The 15,138-nt window shown below is 48.0% G+C and overlaps 1 protein-coding gene across 5 annotated transcripts in view; it reads right to left on the bottom strand.

Moving 5' to 3' along the window:
- LOC146811408 (uncharacterized) overlaps positions 1 to 15,138 on the bottom strand; it is an 880,866-nt gene that overhangs the window by 85,702 nt on the left and 780,026 nt on the right. The gene's annotated exons all lie outside the window — the stretch shown is intronic.

Here is a 15,138-nt window from a genome sequence, read left to right as displayed (position 1 = left end):
TACTAATTGAACTGATACTAAAGTGGATAGATATCTTCGGAACCAACAGAGTTCAGCCAATAAGGTCAAAATGGCAAAACTGTGGCTTCAAAATTGAACTTTAAAAGTAACTTGTGCAGGCAGTAAGCAAGAACATTTAACTGGACAGCAACATATACTGACCCAGATAAACGTGGATGACAAAGGCCCTGCCTAGAACACAAATTAGAGAAGAGAAATATTAACAAGCATAGATCTTTTACCAGCTAGGATGAAGGACAACTACTAAATAGATGTAAGGCAGCTCTACCAGGCTGAAGCACAAAAACCAAACTTATTTACCTCTTGGTTCTCTGCCATGGATATTCAATCTGTATACTTAAGCATTACATCTCTGTACACATGCAAGAATACCCGAATAATTTTTAAAACTGATTTTTTCAATCTAAGAAAACATTAGATAAAAGAAAACGTTGCCACTTGTAGGCATGCTTTCTAGATGTTTGAATTAGAACAGTGCATTAACGTGCAAAATCAATAATAAAGTATGATTAAACACGGTTGAAGGTTTTTTTTATAAATTTAAAAACGCAACATTTAAGAAGGGTTGTACACACACTGGCAATGTGGCAGAACTTTTTTGAAATTCCTGACATTGTCAGTCTTCCTATCACGCTATGCAGGGGCAGGCAGGCAGTTATGTTTTTTTGAAGTGATGACAGTGAAAAGATCTTTTACAACTAACTGGGGAGATGAGTGCGATGTGTATAGATTCAGAGAGAATGCCAATGACTTATAACTACGTTAATAGGTTAGTAACTTACCTTCTCTCACAAGATAGTCTTGAATATTCATAAACAATAGAATGGAGAAGAATCCTAAAGAATAAACCATGCTTTGTAGGAGGAACTTAAGGCAACATAGAAAGGAAGTAAAAGCTGGTAATCTGAGCAATCAAATTACCAAAGGAGGCCTAGCACTCTAGGGAATCTGTCTTTAAATGAACACTTACGCGTTATGGCCACTGAAAAGGGCAATAACAATTGTAAAGGGACCCAGGTGAGAGCCTTTAACAACCAGTATAGCCCAGGCAGAAGGGCTATATTGCTATTATTAAACTCCACCAACTTAGGGTAGGCTGTTCTAAATTAAAAATGGAGAAACCGCAACGACAAACATTGAAATGTTAGAGCAGAAGGTCTGCACAAGTCATTAATTGGCCCTGATCCACTCCAATGTCTTCCATACAGTTCTCAATAGGGCAATACTTTGCAAATGTATGAACAAACTCCCAGGGAAGCAGATGCCGCCTTTTATTTTGTTAAGGTGCACAGTTGTGCCTCACGCAAAGAGACCAGTCTAGCATTGGTATTTATTGGATCGTTGTTTATATGCAGCATTTTAGATGATATTCTCCTTAGTAGGCAGGAGCCTGTCATTCTCTCCTTACTGGGCTTCTATGGATAGACCTCTTCTCTATCACCTGTAGGTGAAGTCAACCCTTCTTGTTTATAGGGACATCAAATCCCAGTCAGGGAATTTAGTGTCATGGGAGATTTTTGAATTTATATGGCTAAGATAACCAACGCTTCAACACTCCAACTTAACAGACAGATGATCAAAAACATTTTGCAACGTTTCTCCTTAACTGCAAGAATTTAGGGTAAGATGGTAGGGAGAGTGGAGTGGTGAATACTTAACTAACTGCAGATTTCTCACCTGAATACTCTCCAGGTGCCAGACTGGGTCCGGAAAAAATTTGTTTAGCACTGCTCCCGTACACCAATGTGCCCAGCGCAGTGTTAATCTTATTCTGAACCCGACCTAAAGTGATGATGGAGAATTTAACATAAGCACCGGCCTTCCATGCTGACCTTTTAGATACTAAAAAGAGGCTGCGCCAATGAACAGTTAGGTGGGAGGGCAGCGAGGTCTTTGCAGTTCAATCAATCAGGGAATTATAAGCGCTACTCACCCGTGAGGGTCTCAAGGCGCCGCTCTGTTCATCAGAAGAGCCAGGTCTTGAGGGTCTTCCTGAAGGTGTTCAGGGAGGGGGCGGGTCTGATGCCTGCCGGTAGCTTGTTCCAGGTCTTGGCTGTGAGAGAACGATCTTTCGCCTGCTCTGGCTCTGTAGATGCATGGTGTTTCAGCCAGTGCAAGGTTGGACAATCGCAGGTTTCTTTTGGGTACGTGGAAGTTTATTCGGTTGAGGTATTTGGGTCCGTTGTTGTGTAGGCATTTGTAGGCGTGGGTGAGGATTTTGTAGGCGACTTCTCCACAGGGAACCAGTGGAGTCTCCGCAGGTGTTGGCTGATGTGTTCATGCCGGGGGATGCAGAGGACGAGTCTGGCCGCGGTGTTCTGTATAGTGTTCTGTATAGTTTGGAGTTTGCGGAGTAGGGACCTGATGCCAGCGTAGAGTGCGTTGCCATAGTCCAGTCTGCTGGTGAGGGGTGCGTGGGTGACTATCTTCCTGGACTTGGGGGTGGGGAAATCCATTTGAAGGTCTTAGAGGATGTTGAAGCAGCTGGGGGGGGGGGGGGACTGCGTTCACCTGTCGGTTCATGGCAAGTGAAGAATCTAGTATGATGGAGGTTTTGGCGTGGTCTGAGGGGGTGGGGGGCTTTCTAGGGCGGTGGGCCACCAGGTGTTGTCCCTTGCTGAAGGGGTGTTCCAAGGGCGAGGACTTGTGTCTTCTCGGCGTTGTCTTAGGCAGCTGTTGGTCATCCAGACTGCGACTTCTTGCATTCCTCTCTGGGAGTTGAGTTTTAAGGTGGTGGGGTCTTTGGTGAGGGAGAGGATGAGCTGGGTGTCGTCGGCGTAGGATACGATGTTGAGGCCTTGTTGTCGGACGATGGCTGCAAGGGGGGCCATGTAGATGTTGAAGAGGGTCGGGCTCAGAGATTAGCTCTGTGGGACTCAGCAGGGGATTTCCGTGGGGGCGGAGAGGAAGGGCGGTAGTCTGATCCTTTGGCTTCTTCCATTGAGGAATGAGCAGATCCAGTACAGGGCAGTTCCTTGTATGCCGACGTTGTGTAGTCTGGCAACGAGTGTGCGGTGAGAGACTGTGTCGAAGACTGCAGACAGGTCGATCAGGATGAGGGCTGCGGAGTGTCATTGGTCCAGGAGGGTGTGGATGTCATCCGTGGAGGCGAGTAGGGCAGTCTCGGTGCTGTGGTTGCTGTGGAATCCAGATTGGGAGGGGTTGAGGATAGCGTTGTCTTTGATGAATCGTCTCAGTTCCCTGTTGACTGTATTCTCTGCAACTTTGGCTGCGAAGGGGAGGAGCGAGGTGGGTTGTTGGTTCTTGAGGTCGGTGGGATCAGCCGTGGGCTTCTTGAGCAGAGGCACGACTTCTGCACGTTTCCAGTCATCTGGGAAGGTGCCTGTTTTGAAGGTGGTGTTGATGTGTTGTAGTTTGGGTGCAATGGCAGCTCTGTGGTAGATGTGAGGGGGCAGGGGTCCGTGGGGGACCCCGAGTAGATGCCTTTCATGGTCGAGGTGGTGTCTTCGGCCGTGATCGGAGTCCAGGTGGAGATGGTCAGCTGGCTGGTGTGTCTGGGGAACGAGCCGGCTGTGGTGTCTGATGGGTGGTCGGTGAAGTTGTAGAGATTTTTGATCTTGAGGTTCCAAGGTTGTTGCAGGTGTCTTGGTACGGGGTGATGTCTGTGGCTTAGCTGCGTGGGTTGGGGAATTCCTGTATGATGGTGAAGAGTTCCTTAGAGTTGGTGGAGTTATCGATGATTTTGTTGTGGATGAAGGTCCATTTGGTGGTTCTGATTTGGTTGTGGTAGTCCGTCATGGCGTCCTTGTAGGTGGTGTAGTTTTCAGGTGTCCTGGTGTTTCTCTAGTTCTTCTCCAGGCATGTGCAGGTCCGTCTGGCTTCTTGGAGATTGGTGGTGAACCAGGCGGCTTTCCTGGGGCGCTGTTTATCGGCGTTGCGTAGAGGGGCGAGTGTGTCTGCGCAGTTGGTGATCCAGGTGTGGAGTTCTCTGGCCGCGGCGTTGGCGTCGGATGCCGGGGTGTGGTTGTCTTGGGTGAGGGTAGAGTTGAGTGTCGGTGACCTTGCTCTAGTTCCTTTGTGGTGGGCGTTGGGCAGGTTTTGGTGCCTTGGGTTTGTAGAGGGTGAAGTGCACGCAGTGGTGGTCGGTACATGGGGGTTGGAAGAAGTGGATGCTGTTTCCTGTTGCGAAGATGGGTCGAGGGTGTGACCTGCCTTTTGAGTCGGTGTGGTGAAGAGCTGGTTAAGTCCGATGTTGGTGAGATTGTCCTGAAGGGTGGCAGAGTTGGGGTCATTGGGGTTCTCGAGGTGGAAGTTCATGTCACCGATGAGAATGTAGTTAATTGAGACTATGGAGTGGGGTGTGATGAGGTTGGTGATGGAAGCGAAGAGGGCCTGTGGGTCTGTGGACGAGGGTTCCGCAGAGCGTAGATTTCGGCCTGCTCTGAATCTGGAGGTGTTCGGCGGTGGGGAAGGCTTCGCAGGAGGTGGTGAGGCAGAGGGAGTTCTTGTGGACGATGGCAAGGACCCCTCCCGGGTCTCTGGATCTTGTATCCAGCCGGGATGGCGGTGTTGATGTTGGGGCTGGAGGAGGCGGTGGTGCATGTCTCTGTGAAGAAGGCGATGTCTGGCGAGAGGGAGTCAAGTACGTTCCAGATCTCTACGGCAGGTTTGTGTACTCTTAGAACTCAGGAGCCATGTGTGTAAGTGGAGAAAGGCTGGCTCCGGGAGTAAGATCTGGCACGGTTTTATTTTCAATGTTGGTGTTGTTGGTAGGCGAATAGGACTGGTGTCCAATATGATATGTTCCATAAACCAGTGCAGCCTGGGCCACTTGAGAGCGATCAATGTGAGGCAACAATGTTCGATTTTCATTTTGCGGAGATTCTTCAGAATTAGGGGAAAGCTTAAGCATAAATCCCGGACCACTGCATCGAATTGGCATTCCCCCACGACCCAGGGAGGGGATATTGACTGGCACAGAACTGGCATCTGAGTTGCTTATTGTTGTGAAGAGATCCATTGCTGTTTTCCCCCACAGCAAGAATGTCTTGTCCAGTTGCAGAAGATCGAGCTCTCATTTGTGACAACTGTCTTTGGCGCTGTGGAGTGTCTCCACTAAGGCATTGTGCAAAGCTCTTGGGCTTCATGAGACAGTGTCAGTGAATTGGTACCTCCTTGTTTGTCAATACAATATATGTTGGTCGTATTGTCCATACGGGCCAGCACCTAGGATCCAAGATTTGTGGGCGAAAAGCTTGCAGGGCAAGACAGCTTTCAGGTCAATACTGTTGATGTGCATTGATTTCTGAGATGCTGACCACTTTCCTTGGATCTGTAAGTCCTATAAGTGACCGCCCAAACCATCTAATGACGTGCCCATGGTGATTATAAAATCTAGTACCAATGGCAGAAACAGGATGCCTTGAAAGAGAGGCGACCTATACGTTACAGCTTCTCCCATCCTTGGGGTAATGATTATGAAATACTCTAAAGACCCTTGTGATTTAATCCATTGGCGTAGCAGCTCCTAACTAAGTTGATTGCGGAAGAAATCATTCCCATAAGGGAAAAATTTTCAATGATTTACTGCTAGGCCCAGCATGCAAAAGTGACAGGCAGACTTTGGTAGCTCGCAATGAAGTTGCAGCTAATAGCAGCCAGTGGTCTAGATAGGGGAATATCTGATGACCTTGTTTCATGAGAGGGGCTGCTACCGGGATCAAACACTTGGTGAATATGTGAGGGCCTGATTTGAGGCCAAATGGGAGGACTCAGAATTGAAAATGTGTACCAGCTACAGCGACGGAGATATTTGCAGTGTCCTGTTGGGATGAATAGTGATATGGAAGTATGCATCTTCAAGGGCTAGAGAAGTCATGAAGTTCCCGCTGTTTAGGAGGTGGGGAATGAGAGAGCGTAATCATTTGAAAGGATTCGTTGCAGAAGAATTGGTTTAGGTTTCTGCAATCCAGAATAGGTCACCATTCCCTTGTTTTATTGCGCATGAGGAAAAAACAGGAGTAGAATCTCTTTCCTTTCTGAACAACTGGAACCATCTCCATCACTCCCTTGGCAAGCATTATGATGGACTCTTTATTTTGAAATAAGTCAAGGGGGGTGCGCTCCCCTTGGCGGAGTGTTTGGTGGTCTTTCTGTAAACTCCAGGGTATGGCCATATGTAACTAGGTCTAATAGCCATCTGCTCGACTTGATGTTTCTCCACTGATTCAGCAGATGTTCGCGCCTACAGGGTGTGACTCAGGTGATGTAACCACTACTTGGTTGAGGTCACAGGTTGAGGCCAGTATGCTGACTCTGGGTTGGTGGCTTTCTGCAGGGACCCGGTCTTGCATATCCCGCTGTGGATGGTTGACAATATACCTGTTGCTGATAGGCAGGTCAAAATTGGCTAGCAGGTTGGGTATGATTGGGGGGCACGGAAAGCCACCCAAGTATGTTGAGAAACCTTAGCGGCGCACCCGCTGAAAGGGAAACGTCCTGTACTGGAGGTGTGCCGAGGAACTTGGCTGTGTCAGTATCAGTCTTGATGGTTAACAAGGCATCCTCTATATGCTCGCAAAAACAATTGAACAGAATGCAGAACAATGTAATTTACCCCCAGTACAGAGATCTGGGTCTAAATCGATCCTTTTTTGCTCTCCATGCCATTGCAATTTGAATGCAGCCATAGGCAAATCAGTCTTGACCCTGCGCCCAATGGGAACAGTCCAGCCCGAACTGCCTGGCCATCCCTGGACTAGAAACAAGCATTCTAGGACCTGTTTTGGGGTTTCACCCCTCATTAGCCAGGATAGCTTGACTCCAGTGGCATGGAGAGCACAGGACCCATGTATGGGCATACCCGGCCCACTGTGGGTGACAAATGCAAAAAAACAGATGGACAGAATACAGAGCAATGTCATACATTCACCCCAGTACAGAGATCTGGGCCCAAATCCATCTTTTTTTTTGGCCTAGGCGTGGGTCCCAGGCTCACTGTGCCACTAGATCGGGCTGGACTGTTCCCATGAGGCACAGGGTCAAGACTGATTTGCATATGGCCGGGTCTAAACTGGGGTGCCATGGTGAGAAAAAGCATGATGGATTTAACCCAGATCTCTTGACAGGGGGTGAATATTGTGATTTGTTCTGCATTTCGTCCATCAACGGTGTCTCTTTTGCTTGATCATCTATATGCTTGCCGAATAGTGTGTCCCCATCATGGGCCATATCAAGGATCTTAAACTCAACTTTAGGCTGAAATGATGTTGCCTTAGCCTTCCTTGGAGTCTTAAACAGGTACGCCAGCCTTCCAGTAATTTTCTCGGCCTCAGATCTTTAATCTTCAGGTATTATGTCTATCAGGGCACCAATATACGACCGCATCTGTCTATCGTAGCACTCAATATAGCCAGGAAGTTGGCCGCACACACTGATGGCCGACATGGAGGAGAACACCTTTATGCTATCTTAACGTTGTCCTTTGTCTGGCAGCGCTGATATAGATGCAGATGGTTTTTTTTGAGTGGCACGGTGCCGCTTGGGAAATTGTGGAATCCGGCCTGGGGTGTCCTGTAAAGCATGCAGGAGAATCCTCTGGAGCCCTATACTTTTCATCAAAATGAGGCAGGACAGCTGCCACTGTAACAAGGTCCCCCATTTTCACACCTTCTGACCAGATTTAGTCTATAATAAGTACAGACCGAACTGACTTCCTGGTTTGCTACTTAAAGACAGAGGAAACAGATTGTTTGACAGAAATGAGGAGGTGTAATCGTGTCACTGCCCTATCCATTACGTTATGAATACCTCCGATGCCTTCTGGTGGCGAGTCAACAGGGTGTGAGGAGGTGGTGACGGAGTGGGTATGATGTAGTTGGCCCAATCATCTGGAGGGGGCTGAGGTTCAGGGAGTTCACCTTCTCGGTCATTAGATGACGATGGATCATCCCTTGGTGGTAGAGCAATAAGAGAAACCAGCGTTATCCTATGACCGACAGGTGGAGTTTGTGGAGAAAGATTGCGATGGAACAGGTTGTTCTGCAGGAGGATCAGGAAAAAGTTTTCTGTAATCCATTAACTTAGCCTGGAGATCCTGAACCAAAGATCTTGGCATCGGTACTTGGTCCTGTCTGAGCGGAGGATTAGAATAGTACCTGAACTCCTCTTAATGCCTCTGAGGAGGAAGACAATAGCCCTCGTCTTCTTCCTGGTAATTGACCTGTAGCTCTGACTGGCTATGCGCTGTTCTGAAGGGGCAATCATCATTGGATTCATCTAGGTCCAGTAGTAGACTTGGAGGGAGAGGTGAAAAACTCAGGCTGCAAAGAGATTTTTATTATTTAAGTAATTCTAGTCAATGTTTTGTTAGCACAATGTAGGTTTCCTGCTTTAATACTTTTGTGGACATTGTGCCTTTCGTAGAATGAATAGTCAAAGATAGGGTCCTTGTCGCCGGTACCACAGCAGACGGTCATTGGTCAACTAAATAGTCAGGTTCATCGATGAGATCTTCTTGGACACTGCAGTCCTGGTTGATGGGATGTGAAAGTCTATGTCCACTGGTGCTGTCTGACGTCGATGGTCTCGACAAAACAGTAGTCCCAGTCGTCAGCCTTCGTGATGTCAACGGCAGTGGCACAGCCGACAGGACCGTGAGAAGATTTACACCTTGTTGACAGATCTCAGGTGGAAGAGTGAGGGCATTCTTTAGCCTTTGTAGAAGGTGTAGTTAGCTCAGACAATGCTGTTTCTCCTTTTTTCGTGTCCTTTTGGGATGTTTTATGAGACTTTGTGCTCTCCTCAGAGGTTTCAGCCAGGAATCCAGATCTTTTGCAAGATCTTGAAGAGGCATCGCTATCCTCCTCAGAAGATGTCTCAGTTTTTTACTTTTGGAGCCATGAAAGTCGTCCCTCCCAGTCCTTCAAGGTCTCAGAGGAAAAAGTACGCCAAATTTTACATTCCTTTACCTCATGTTTAGGGTAAAGGCAATAAAGCCAAGGGTTATCCACACGTTGTCTTTTCTTCCCACAGATCTTGCAGGGTCAGAAAATGCCTTTAGTGTCAGCCATTGTAGATGTAGAATAGTTCTGAAAAATCTTGCTTGAAGAAAAACTGAGCAGAGCTCAGGGAGACTCCTTTCACACATGGCATGCGGTGAAAATCTGACAGCCGCAACAATAAGCGACAAATTACGGCGCCGCGCCAAAAATCTGCAGAGTTAGCCGACTTCCAAGCTGGGGGAGCCAACGCCCAGTGCGGCTGCCGGAGGTGCGGAGCAGAGCCAGAGTAACGCCTAACCGACTAATCCTGTTGCCAGCGGCAGCGAGGCCGCGGCGTGGACTGTCAACAGTCAAGCCAATCCTAACAGTGCCCAAGTAACTTGGCTGCACCCGCCAGAAATGAAATTAGATGCTGTGAGGCATCAAGGGGCTACTGAGCTGTGATGCATCCGGCCAAGGTGGCAGCCTATCGAGTGTGCCCCGGGCGAGGGGGGATGATAGAGCCTCCCCACGAAAATATTAAAGCTCCGGATGAGGTTGGTGACATTTCTCCGAAGAGGCGCGGTGGGAGTGAATGCTGCGGGGGCTCTTCCCTTCGGAGTACCACGACTGGGCTCAGATGCTGCCTGGGCCCAGACAGAGAAGTGCCTACAGCGTAGGGCTGTATCCGCCATTGGGACACGGCAGTACGGAATGGCACTAAAAAGCAGCCGAAGTCCTGGACTGACCGAAAGAGACACCAATAAGTTACGTGGTGACCTAATAGTAGCGATCCTTAGGCTGTGGGGAACCCCCACCCACACGTCAACGCGAGCACCGAGGACTCCTGGAGCTCCAGAGACAGACTATCCAGGGGTGGAGCAGCGTCCTCCAGGGCCATCACGGGGACGATAGAGAGGACCCAGACTAGAGAGGGAGTTGACGCTTGGTTGGGGGAGCCACCCCGACCAGCGGCGCTTTATCGTGTGCCGGTGGATGTGATATGGTCATCTACAGTGGAAAATGGCCCGATTTCTATCTTCCTAAACAGGATCTCCCTGGGCTGCCACCGGACACATTGAACAGGAATCCTCCACCTGGGAAGTTAAAAATTGATCAACGGCGCAACGAAAAGGGTGGATAAATTAGCCCCCATGAATTGGGGCACTACATCAACAGTGACGGTGAGATTATATTGGTTGAGGCCCACTTGAGTGGCTGCTATCTGCGGAGCACTTGTGTTTGCACTCCTGTTCTTTCTGCGGGGTTGGAATTTCACAGAGACCTAACTGGTAGGTGGGATCTCGCATCGCTGTGCTAAAATAGGGTACATTGACACTTTTGGTGGCTCAGATAAGGCCTATGGTGGAGTGCAATTAGGCTGGGACTGACGGTCTTTATAGGGCACAGAATCGACGCTGCCAATATAGTAAAGGAGATACTGTCCCACCCACGGTCTATAACAGTCAGCCACATACCCAGTAAAAGCTACACAAAGCGAATACCGGTGGAGTTGCCTTAGTACGAGAACATCAGAGTGGTGGGGGTACTGGAAGGGGTGGAAGGCCCCAGTATGGACCTCTTTGAGTACTTAATCCTAAAACATCTTAAGCCTAAACAGCTCTCAACCTTTTTTTACTGTGGAGGGCGCACAGAACCCCAGTCCCAGTTTTTTCAACTGTTTGGGCGACAGGCGCTCTGCTAATTGGGGTTGTGGGTCGTTTTAAACCTATGTAGCAGGGTACCAGGGAGGGGGTGACTGCGTTAATGTTTTTTTTCTTCTTTTTTGCAATTGTATTGTTTTTGTTTCAGGGCATTGGCTATATTTACATTTTTGGGGGTTTTGAGACAAAATGCGTCGCACGAAAAATGGGGGTGAGGGGGGCACAAATAGATTGGAGAGGGGTGAGGGGAAGGTCATACGCCTGAACATAGATCAGAGATATTGGAGGGGGCGGGAAGTTCTACACGTCAGATTACAATTGTCACGACAGAGCAGTATACGACGAGTTAGAAACAGACCACACATTACGCAATGAGTACGCACTGGGACAAAAGCCTTAAACTCTTCAGTTTGAACGTCAATGGGCTGGGAGATAAAGTAAAACACAGTATAGTACTACAATACATTAAGCAACATTCGCCAGACAGTGTTACTCCAAGAGCCCCACCTAGTAGGGAACACTTGCAAAGCGATGAACAGATGGGGCCATAAACTTGGGGCAAACTCTGGATTCACATCGGGGTCAAGGGGGTTGGGATCTTGTTCAAACAGTCTTTACCACTGTCCATACAGAGTACTTGGACTGATGAGCTGGGTCGTTACTCAGCGGTCTCGGGACAGTGGGAGGGACAAACACTCACAGTTATGGCTACCTATGTCCCACCGGGCCGCCAGGGCCGCACCTTCCAAGGACCTAGGTACTATATTACTTTAATTCCCAGATGGCCACACGATTGTGGGAGGGGACTTTAACTCGGTGGTATCGTGCCACCTTGATCGCAATCCACCCCAGGATATTAGTGCTGCTAGTAGCTGGCTTCCGAACTTTTTAGATGCATTAGGCCTCATTGATGATTGGAGGGCTTATCACCCGAGAAGTAAATATACATTCTATTCGGGGGCGCATAATAGCCTCTCCAGAATAGACTACCTACTAGTGCCTGCGTCCCAAATAACAAATATACGTGAAATAAGACACATGGCCAGAGGGATATCAGATCCCTTCCCGGTATGGCTCCAGCAAGCCCTAGGTGAAAAAAGGGTGGGAAGCATAGCGCCCATTAACCCGTGGTATTTGCAAAACCACAAAGTTAAAAAAACACTCCCAAGGTCCCTAGATAACTACTTCCAGGAAAACGAGGGGTCGGTTGATAAATCCCTAACTCTTGGGAAGAATTTAAAACGGTGATAAGGGGACAGGCACTATCGTTAATTGTCGGAGTGCGGAAAGACAAGTTCAAAGACATGGAACAGCTAGAGTGTGAACTCCTCCATCTCGAGGAAGACACGGGAGAGGTAGACCAGCAGAACTCCACGTTCTGAAATTAAAGAGAGAGGAGTATAAAGCCATCGCTACGGACATGGCCAAAACTCTGGGAAGGGACAGGGACGGCAGAATACACGATCAGGGAGACAAGGCCGGGAAACTGACCGCCTGGTTAGACAGGAAGGAGAGAGCAAGTAGGCTAATGCCAGAATTGACACGAGAATCGGGAGAGAAAATAACAGAACAGGCCATAGTCAATGAATTTGCAGACCACTATAAGGTAGTTTATCAAAGAAGCTCTGATCTGCTAGAGTAAGAATCTAGAGCTCTGCTTTCAGATGTCGATCTCCCCAAGCTGTCAGACGAGGAACGGTGTTCACTTGATAGTGCCCTTACAAGCGACGAAATACCGCAAGCGAAAAGAAATCTCAAAACCGGCAAGGCCTTGGGCCCCAATAGTTTGCCAATTGAGCTGTACAAGTTGAAAGCAGACAAAATTGCCCTGAGACTACGGGTCATGTTTGAGGAGAGTAGAGAGCTGTGTCAACTTCCTCGAGGTCAAAGGATAGCGACATTGGTCACCATACATAAGGAAGGCAAACAGAGGGGTGAATGTTCATCCTTTCGGCCCATCTCGCTATTGAATGTGGAACCCAAAATACTGGCAAAGCTTCTAGCGACCCGTCTAGCCCAGGTTAGAAGTAAACTGGTGCCCCCCGACCAGTTGGGCTTCATGCCACATCGGAACACTGCACTAAACCTGCGAAGGTTACATGGTGTGATGGGACGATTGGACACAATTCAGGAAGATGCAGTGGTAGTTTTGTTGGACGCAACGATGGCGCTCGACACCATCGAATGGCCATACCTTTTTGCAGTTCTGGCTAATTAGGCTTTGGCCCCGGTTTTGTCAGGTGGGTGAGGCTTCTCTACTCCGCCCCTCTAGCGTAGGTGGTAATTAATAAATCAAAAGTATTCCTACTGGGACGGGGAACCCAGCAGGGTTGTCCGCTTTCACCCTTGCTCTTCGCTCCCTCACTGGAGCCATTGGCGGCATGGATTCGAAAGGATCCAGATAATAGGGGACTCTCATGGACGCTGGGGTGGGAAGACCGCATCTCACTATATGCGGACGATATTTTACTGTACCTCGCCTACCCTAAAAGGTCACTTCATATAGTGCTAAATATTTTCCCGAATTTTGAGAAAAACTCAGGATACACCATTAATTGGAGCAAGTCTCTGCTGTATGTTCTTCACAGGGACCCTCCCTCCCCACCCAGGGGCTGTCCCATCCAAACAACAAAAGCAGGATTTAAATACTCGGGAGTATTTACTACTTCCGACCCTAAACTCAGTTATGAGCGCAACCTCTTTCCCCCATTGCAGAGATTGAAGTGCGATGGCGCTAGCTGGAGGGTGCTGCCACTCACTGTTGGGAAGAGCAGCACTTTTTAAAATGATGGCGTTGCAGCGCTTCCTGTATGTCCTGCAAAACTTCCCAGCCTGGTTCCGGCGAGATACTTCAAGGATATAGAAGGCCTGCAGAGAGAACTACTGTGGGACAGCAGACCACAAATTGCACAACATAAACTCACATTCAATTGGTATGACGGAGAGATTGGGCTCCCGGACATCAAGAAATACTATATGGCTGCCATTAATCATTGCACATACCGCACTGGGGATGACCCGGGGTATAGAATGGATAAATGGTTACTCCCTGGCGAAAACTACAAAGAGGCACTATATTCTAGACCCCACAGGTACCCACTGACAGGACCAACTAAGCACTCTGTACAAGTCTGGCATGCTGTGAATCATAGCCTGGGGTGGCATCGGAAACTCACGCTAGCCACCCCTTTATGGGACTCTGAACAGCTGGTTACATCAAAGGGGTTTGATAAATGGGACCTCATCAGGATTTCGAGTATCGGGGGCCTATGGGAAAAAGATAAAGTAATGTCATTCACATTGTTACAACTTAAGCATGATCTAGCCAACACGGAGTATTTTAGATATTTACAAGTCCGACACACCCTCAAGTCAAATCTGTTAGAGGTGGCCTCCCCCCCAGAAGCCTCACCATTAGAGGACAGACTCCTTGGCGGATACTTGCCAGAAAAAGATATATCTTTGACCTATAAAAAGTTAATCAATAACATGACTGATCCCCTTGGACCATTACGAGAGCGTTTGGAGGGGGATGGGCTGGAGATAGACAAAGAGGAGAGGCAAGAGGCATTGGCCTCCCCACAGGAAGTAGCGATTTTGTCAAGACTACGCTTGGCCCAACTCAAAATACTACATAGGGTTTACATCTCAGGGCCCAGAGTAGTACAAATGGGAAAGGGGACAGACGGAAGGTGCAGGAGACTGTGCGGTCAAGAAGGAACCTTCATGCACACATTATGGGAATGTGGGATTGTACAGAACTACTGGAAGAAGATAAACGACTGCATGGGTGAGGTGTTAGGGACAGCTATCATAACCGAAGCAAAAAGATGCCTCCTAAATATGTGGGAGCCCACAGATCTAAACAGTAAGGACAAATTATGGGTAACTCTGGGGCTAATGGTGGCAAAAAGAAATAGTGGACAGCAATGGGGGACCGAAGGGTCGCCAAAACTTGAGGCCTGGAGGAGGGACATGGATTGATGTATGATGAGGGGAAAAAACTGTATACATTGCCCGTGGATGCCCCCAAAAATGGATCGCAATATGGACCAAATGGAACAATTAACGAGGCAATATTTGTGTCCCGCCTGTTCTCCTGCCGGATGACGAACCAATATCACCGTAAATATTGCAAAATGCTCCGTTTCATTGAATAACACCATGTACTGTGGTCAGATTTTGGTTGTGCAATACTGCGGTTTGGAAATGATAATGACAAACTACTTAATTGTAAATAAAAAGTTATAAAAACAAAATAAAAAAAAATAAAAGGATAGACATAGGATATTAAACTTATGCCCTATCACCATTATAGCCTAGGGTAGTTATATAATTACTGCTTTACTATGGTACCGTGAGACTCCCACTTAGACGGGATATGATTCAAGCATCTGAATCTATGAAAGATCAAATAAAGGATATGTTACAGTTTCAGCATACCATCTCTTGAAATGGAATGTGTGCAGTATGGCCACGTCCAGAAAAAGACTGTTCACACATACCTCACG

Source organism: Triturus cristatus, chromosome 7, assembly GCF_964204655.1.
Source record: "Triturus cristatus chromosome 7, aTriCri1.1, whole genome shotgun sequence".
Taxonomy (NCBI): domain Eukaryota; kingdom Metazoa; phylum Chordata; class Amphibia; order Caudata; family Salamandridae; genus Triturus; species Triturus cristatus.
The sequence above is the reverse complement of the archived record's forward strand: the minus strand, read 5'-3'. Positions and strand labels throughout refer to the sequence as shown.